This window comes from Lactuca virosa, chromosome 5 (assembly GCF_052849685.1).
Source record: "Lactuca virosa cultivar CGN04683 chromosome 5, Lactuca_virosa_CGN04683_v6, whole genome shotgun sequence".
Taxonomy (NCBI): domain Eukaryota; kingdom Viridiplantae; phylum Streptophyta; class Magnoliopsida; order Asterales; family Asteraceae; genus Lactuca; species Lactuca virosa.
This window is the reverse complement of record NC_136430.1, coordinates 453,867,730-453,876,322: the sequence shown is the minus strand read 5'-3', so window position 1 is coordinate 453,876,322 and position 8,593 is coordinate 453,867,730.

Sequence of the window (8,593 nt, the reverse complement as noted above, 5' to 3'; positions counted from 1 at the left end):
GAAGAATGAATCACAAAACCCTAAAAACGACTTAAGTAGTCCCGTTATTAGAAAAAGACTTAATAGTTATTTTCATTTTTAAACAAAAAATCATCAATATATAAATAATTAAATATAAATTTTTTTAGAAAAATGCGGGTACCCGTCGGTACCTGTTCCGGTTAACCGCCGGTTCCGGGTACCCGGTATTGGAACCGGAACCGGCAGTTCCGAGGCGGTTCCGGTTCCGAAAGCAGGTACCCGCTTCCGATGCTCATCCCTACAACTACTAGGAGATATGGGCCCTGCCCACACTCAGCTAGTCATGAAAATACATACAGGTATCACACAGACAACAAGTATAACGAAGCATATAAATCGGTACCATATCAGCTACTATGAGATACGGGCCCCGCCCACACTCAGCTACTAATCATATCACATATACGGGTCGGCCTTGGTGCCGTAGACTCGTTCCTACTGAAGGAAACTCACCTCAATGTCGTGAATAGTTGAAAGTCCCTGCTCCGCAACTGGCTCTACTCACACCATATACAGAACAACCTCTTAGATAACATTCCATACTCAAAACCCCTTCACGGGTCAACCTTGGTCAAAGTCAAAGTCAAAGTCAAAGTCAACATCCTGGGTTGACTCAACTCGCCGAGTTGGTCCATCAACTCGTCGAGTTCCATGAATCATGAACCCTGAAATCACGATCCCACTCGATGATTTCTTTCACAACTCGCCGAGTTCCTCCTATCTACAGAATCGGGACTTCTCCAATCAACTCGTTGAGTCATCCTTGAGCTCGTCGAGTTTTTCCTTTAATAGAATCGGGACACTTCGTCCCAACTCGTCGCATTCCTCTATGGACTCGAAGAGTTCTTCAGTCTGTTAAGCCATCTTAATAGATTAAGCCCCTAATCTTCAGATCCAAGCCCTATACTCCACCTATACACTGAAATAGTCCTTTTAAGGGTAAAGTTTCCAACTTTACCTGTTAATACCCTTACTTGAAGATCTAGCTAAAACCCTAGTTCTTTAGAACCTAGATATTGGTCCACAACCCATCATTACTCCAAACTAAGGCATATACACTGAGATCTGGACCCTAAATACTACATGAACACACAAAGCTTCCACCTTTCTCTCCATGCATGTCCTTTTGGGGCTTATAAGGCCAAAATGACATCCTATAGCTTCCATGGGGCTTCAATGGCCATAAAGTTTGCACATTTATGCCATGAAAGCCCTCCATGCTTCCAGATCTGATGGTATACTCACTTGGGACGTCCATTTCCCAAAGGTCATGTTTCTTGAACCAAAAAACCAATAATATGATAATAACAAGATCTAAGAAGTTACTAAGCAAGTTTGAGACTTGCTTACCAAAAAAATGATGAGGATGAAATGGAGTCTCTGGATCTACTAGCTTCCTCTTGAATCCTCAAGCTTCTTCTTCTTCCACAAGATTCACACACACAAAACTCTCTCAAGAATGGCTCAAAAACTCACACAAAGTATTAGGGTTTCTGAATCTAGGGTTTGGGACTTGGAGGCTGTAAATGAGGTTGGCATAAGGGGATTAAGATGCTTAAATAGGGTGCAAAACCCCGAAATTAGGGTTTCACTCTGGCAACCCTACTCGTCGAGTTGAGGCTTCCAACTCGTCGAGTAGACTTCAAAACCCGCATCCAAATCTATTCCCTACTCGAAGAGTTTGGGCCTCCAACTCGTCGAGTTTCTGCATAAAGATGAATAAAATTATAATTTAAATACATACCAGGAACCCAGTGTTACAATTCTCCCCTACTTGTCTTAGACTTCGTCCTCGAAGTCTGCTGCCTCGAATAACTCTGGGTAGTGCTCCCTCATCTCCCCCTATGGCTCCCAAGTCCACACTGAGCCCTTGCGGTGTTGCCACTGCACCTTCACTAACTGAACAACCTTGTTCCTCAAGGTTTTCGTCTTGCGATCCAGAATCGTCACAGGCCTCTCAATGTAGTTCAGGTTGTCGTCAACCTAGATATCCTATAAAGGTACAATCGCTGAATCATCCACTAAGCACTTCCGCAGCTGGGAAACATGAAAAGTACTATGGATTAGGCTGAGCTCTGCTGGAAGATCCAATCGATACACCACCTTGCCCACCCGGGCTATAACCCTGAAAGGACCGATGTACCTGGGGCCCAACTTGCCCCGCTTCCTGAACCGGATGACACCGTTCCAAGGTGACACCTTCAGGAGAACCATGTCGACCACCTGAAACTCCAAGTCTGAATGGCGCTTGTGGGCATAGCTTTTCTGCCGACTCTGAGCAGTCTGAAGCCTGCTCCGGACCTGCTGGATCCTCTCGGTAGTCTTGAGTATAACCTCAGTACTCCACATGACTCTCTGACCGACCTCGCCCCAACAGATTGGGTTCCTGTATTTCCTCCAATAGATCATCTCGAAGGGAGGTATTTCTATGTTGGCGTGGTAGTTGTTGTTATATGAAAATTCCGCTAACGGAAGATACGTATCCCAACTGCCACCAAAATCCAAAACGCATGCACGCAGCATGTCCTCGAGAGTCTGAATCGTCCTCTCGCTCTGCCCATCCGTCTGAGGGTGGAAAGTGGTGCTGAAGTGGAGACGAGTACCCATCTCGACGTGAAACCACATCCAAAATCTGGAAGTAAAACGGACGTCTCGGTCCGACACAATCGAAACTGACACTCCATGACGTGTCATCACCTCTTGAACATAGATCCCGACTAGCTTCTCAGTCGATATACTCTCCTGGATCAGGATGAAATGAGCACTCTTGGTCAACCGATCCACGATGACCCATATCGAATCCACTCCACGTGCGGTCCTGGGAAGCTTCGTGATGAAATCCATGGTGATATATTCCCATTTCCACACGGGAATCTCCAACGGCTGCATCTTTCCGTGAGGTCGCTGGTGTTCGGCCTTGACTTTCCTGCAAGTCAAGCACCGCTCCACATACCATGAAATGTCCCGCTTCATGCAGGGCCACCAAAAATCTGGGCGAAGATCCCGATACAACTTCGTCGCCCCGGGATGGATGGAGAACCTCGACTTGTGAGCCTCATCCATCAGAACCTGGCGTACCCCGCCATAGTAAGGAACCCAGAACCTCCGATGCAGGGTCAACAACCCATGGCTATCATAATCAAATGAGGCTACCTGGTCTACGATCCGCTCACACTTCTGGCGCTCTTCCTTCATACCCTCGACCTGCGCCTCCCGGATCTGCTCCAGCAACGGGGTAACCACTGTCATCCTCATACATATGTCTTGTATTGGTGCAGCCATTGCCTTGCGGCTAAGAGCATCGGCCACCACGTTGGCCTTCCTTGGGTGATAAAGGATCTCACAATCGTAATCCTTCACCACATCTAACCACCGACGCTTCCTCATGTTCAGATTCAACTGATCCATGAGGTACCTCAAACTCTTGTGGTCAGTGTAAATGGTACAATGAACCCCATAGAGGTAATGTCGCCAAATCTTGAGGGCGAAAACCACAACCCCCGACTCCAAATCGTATGTCGGGTAGTTAGCCTCGTGAGGCTTCAACTGCCTTGAAGCGTAAGCTATCACATGACCCCGCTGCATCAACACCGCACCCATGCCCGTGATCGATGTGCCACAGTAAACCACGAAGTCATCGATGCCCTCTGGGAGGGTCAGAAGCGATGCCTCGCATAACCACTGTCTGAGTGTCTCGACCGCTGCCTGTTGCTCAGGCCCCCAGCAGAATGTCACCGACTTCTTGGTCAGTTGGTTCAAGGGAACAACAATCTTGGAGAAATACTAGATGAATCTCCGATAGTAACCCGCCAGACCAAGAAAACTCCGAATCTCAGATAGAGACCTCGAAACCTACCACCGTATCAAGGCCTTTATCTTGTCCGGATCGACAAGAATACCCTTCTGGTTGACAAGGTGCCCCATAAACTGCACCTCGCGCAACCAGAACTCGCACTTGGAGAACTTTGCAAAAAGTATATCCCTTTTCAATGTCTCCAGCACCTCCCTCAGGTGCTCCTCGTGCTGCTCCTGAGTCTTGAAGTAAACCAAGATATCATCTATGAAGACTATCACAGACCGGTCCAACATCGGTCTGCACACACGGTTCATGAGGTCCATGAACGCGGCAGGAGCATTGGTGAGCCCAAACGGCATCACCACGAACTCATAGTGACCATAGCGAGTCTGAAAACTTGTCTTCGGCGCGTCGTCGTCCCTGACTCGCATCTGGTGCTAACCTGATCGTAGGTCAATCTTGGAGAACCAAGATGCACCCTGTAGCTGGTCAAATAAATCATCAATCCTCGGGAGGGGATAATGGTTCTTCACCGTTACCTTATTCAGCTCACGGTAATCTATGCACTTTCGATGTGACTCGTCTTTCTTCTTCACAAACAAGATCGACCTCCCCATGGCGAACTGCCCCGCCTGATAAATCCCTTGTCTAACAGCTCCTACAGTTGTGTAGACAAATCCTGCATCTCGGGAGGAGCCAACCGATACGGTGCTTTGGCTTTCGGAGTCGCACCAGGAACTAGGTTAATCCTGAACTCTACCTGCCTCTCTGGAGGTATCCCAGGAAAATCCTCCGGGAACACGTCCGGGTACTCCCGCACGATCGGTACATCATCCACGGTCGCCTTACCCTTATCCCAGGTATCCATAACATAGGTGACATAACCTGCACAACCCTGCTGAAGGTAGCGCCTCGCTCTCGATGTCGAACATAGGGTCGGTCCACCCTGCGGCTTCTCGCCCTGAATCACTAACCCTCCCCCACTAGGAGTCTAAACTCTCACTAGCTGCTACTCGCAGTCGATCACTGCTCCATTGGGACTCAACCAGTCCATACGCACAATAACCTTATTCCCTCGCAGGGGAATGGGGACCAAATCTACTGAAAACTGCTCATCGAACAACTGTAGTGTACACCCCCGATGAACTCTGGAAACTCGAACGGTCCTATCATCTGCTATCTCTACATCCAGTGGAAAGTCTAGCTCCACTGGAGCTCCAAGAAATCGCTTGCTAAGCGCGAGCGATACAAAAGATCATGTAGCCCCCGAATCGAACAATACCAGAGCAGATATACTGTTCACTAAGAGCGATCCTATAATGAAACACATAAACATAAGTGACAATGAATATAAATAAAGAGATAAGGAGAAGATACATACCCGTAACGACATCAGGAGTTGCACGTGCCTCCTCTGCTGTCAACTAGAAGGCTCTGCTCTTCTTCATTGGCGCCTTTGTACGGCCCTGTCGGCCATCTGTAATCCTCAACGTAGAAGGGGCGAGTGTCGCCACCTTCCCTGCTACTGCTAAACTCGGACACTGGGACCTCTTGTGGCCCTTCTGATTGTACTCGAAGAAAATCGGATCAGATACAGTGGTGGTGGTGGTAACAATGCAATCCCTGCTGACATGTCCAGTTCGGACGCACTTGAAGCAGCCCGAACTACCTGCCCTGCACGTGCCCTCGTGCATCCTACCACACTTGCCGCAACGGCCTCGGCCCTGCTGGCCCTTCCCTCAGGAATCTGCCTTGGACTTTTTGCCCGAGCCCTCCACACCAGACACCATCTCTGGCTTCCTGTTCCTCTCCATCTCTAAGTCAACCTCTCTCTCACGAGCTCTCGCTATCATGTCCTCCAGCGTCTTGCAGCTGGATAGGCTCACAAACAGTCTGATGTCGCTCCTCAACATCTCATGATATCAGGACTTCTTCATTTCCTTGTTCGCCACGTACTGCGAAACGAGAAGGGCCCTCTCCCTAAACATGGTGGTGATCTCCATCACCGTCTCAGTCGTCTGCTGGAGATCCTGGAACTCCCTAGCAAGCTGTTGCACCTCGATCACAGGTGAAAACTCGGCCCTGAACCTGGCCGAAAAGTCACTCCAAGTAATAGCATCAAGAAATGCATCATCACCAATGGCATCTCCGAACTCCTCCCCCCAGTCATGTGCTCTGTGCTTCAGAAGACAGGAAGCTAGTCGGACCTTGTCCCCCTCGGGACATCTGCTCGTACGGAAGGCGTTGGCGACATCAGCCAACCAGCTGCTGCTAGCAATGGGATCCCGAGCCCCATGGTAGTCTGGAGCTCCGCATGCTCAGAACTCCCGGAAAGTCATCGTGCGCGCCCCTAGCATGGCCGCCATCTCGGTGCGGAATGCACCCAACCTCTCATCGAGTATCTCCTAGATGCCCTCCTTGACCGTACCGAAGATCACAGGAGTCTGGTCTAAAATACTACGCGTGACCTCAGATGAGATGAACTCTCTCATCTGCTCATCAAGCTGCCCGGCTCCAAAGCCCGAGCCTAATTCCTCACCGGCTCCCGAAGTGTCGACTGGTCTAGTGCGTAGCGTCACCATTCTGAAAATACACCATAACGCCCGTGTTTCTAGGCTAGGCATTAATGATGATGTAATAGTCTAGGCCAACCTTTGTAATTTGTTTTGAAATAATAAGATGTATTATTTAAGTATTATGTGTTTTATACTTAACTATTATGATTTAATAAGTTAAGGATAAAAATAAGCGTCGAAAATAAATGTTATATGAAGCCGATATCTAAGAAGAAAGTTGTAGGGGTTGAAACAAGGATTTCGGATATGTAAAGAATACCAAAATCCGAGTTATAACGAAGAAGTTATGACCTGTCGAAGTTTCGCGACAGAACCGACACGACGTTGTATGACGTAAAAATTGAATTTTCGATAAATTTCTTCTTAGCCTTAGCGCTCTAAACGAAAGTCGTAGTATACGTTAAACCGAGAGTGTGCATAAAAAGATCGCCCAAATCTAACTTCGTATGAGGAAGTTATGATTTTTCTAAGCATCGGCTTAGCAGTATGCAGCCCGAAACTCGAATTTTAGACCGAATGATTTTTAGCCGAAACAACCTAAACGAAAATCGAAGATCTTGTTGATAGTAGTTCAACGGTAAAAAGACAGACGAAAACGGACGTCGGATAAAGAAGTTATGAATTTTTAACGGACTTTTCATGTCCCGGTCTGTTAAAAATATAACTTTAAAATTGAAGTCAAAATTAGCAGACGAAGTCTAAATGAAAGTTGTAGAGCATAATTTCACCTACACGTGAATATAAAGAACGTCAAAAACGGAGTTCGTATGCAAAAGTTACAAATTTTTGAAGTTTTAGGCCAAACTTTGAGGCTGGTCCGAAGGAGTACGCCCAACATACCGAAGTACGCCCAGCGTACTCGTGTAAGTGTTCCGGAGTCCGTCACCCTCCCTACTCCTTCGCATGAGAGACATGTGTCGTAGCCTTGACGCGTCCAAGACAATCCCTTAGTACGCCCAGCGTACTCGATGTACGCCCAGCGTACTAGTTGAAGTGGCAGTACTCCCCGCGTACTGTATAGTTACGCCTAACGTAACTCGAGTATCCGGCCACTATAAATAGCGGACGATGCCAGCCGAATTGATGTTACCATTTTACTCCTCTCACCCTTAGACTTTCTTGAATGTTGCACTAAATACCCCTAAACCTTAAATACTATCCTAGCATCGTAAGCAAGTCCCGAAGAGCTCGAAGATCCCGAGAAAATAGTTTTTCGAGACGAAACTCTGCCCGCATGAAGCCCGATTTTTTAGAAAACATCCCGGTTTTATCAGAAACGGTTGTTTAAAGAGAGGAAGTGTTGTCCAACCGTGGTCTTATCAGGTGAGTGTGTAGTCACTTTCATCTTACACATAGATATGAAGTATTTTCTATAAAATACGTGCTATGTGTAATTATATTGTTTGTTTATTTGAGATGGGTGTTGAATAGATGTTTTATACAAGTTTTAAGCTGTATATGTATTTTTATCTACAAATATGTTGGGTAAAACATGGGTAGATGAAATAGTTGATGTGTGTTAAAATCATGAGAGGCATCGATGTTGTTGTTGTTGTTGTTGTTGTTGTAGTCATCTAGCGGAGTACAGATGACGACCACAGACGTTCTAGACAGTCCAGTGGAACGCTAGCAGACTCGCAACCTATAGGTGTTGGTGAACTATATTTTCGTTGGTATACTCCATCCCCCTCATGGTTGCCTTATTTGACATAAATTGTTGAGGAATCCCTAAAGCAATGTTGTCACCCCGATGAAAATCCTTAGACTAGGTCCCTTATGATAGGTGTTTAGGGACGTAAAGTGAGGATAACGGGAATGGGTAATCAGGGTTATTGTTGGTTGATGAAACTAATAAATTTATTTTTGGTTGATGAATTTAATAAATTTATTATTATTTATGGGTTGAAAACCCTATATGCTCACCAGGCTCCCAAGCCTGACCCACTCAGCTTTTTATATTACAGGTAGTGGACCCAGAGCATAGCTGAATGATGACGAGGGATTTTTGGATTATAGGCCAATAGATGTAAATATTTGTTGTAAGGCTCATAATGTACTGTTTATGCTTTTGGTCTGTATCGGAACATGACATCCCGAGGTTTTGATATATAATGAAAATATATATTTCTTTAAGAAATGTTTTGATAATTTTTTATCATGTTTTGTTTTGGGGACAAATTCCGCAACATCTTTTAAAAAG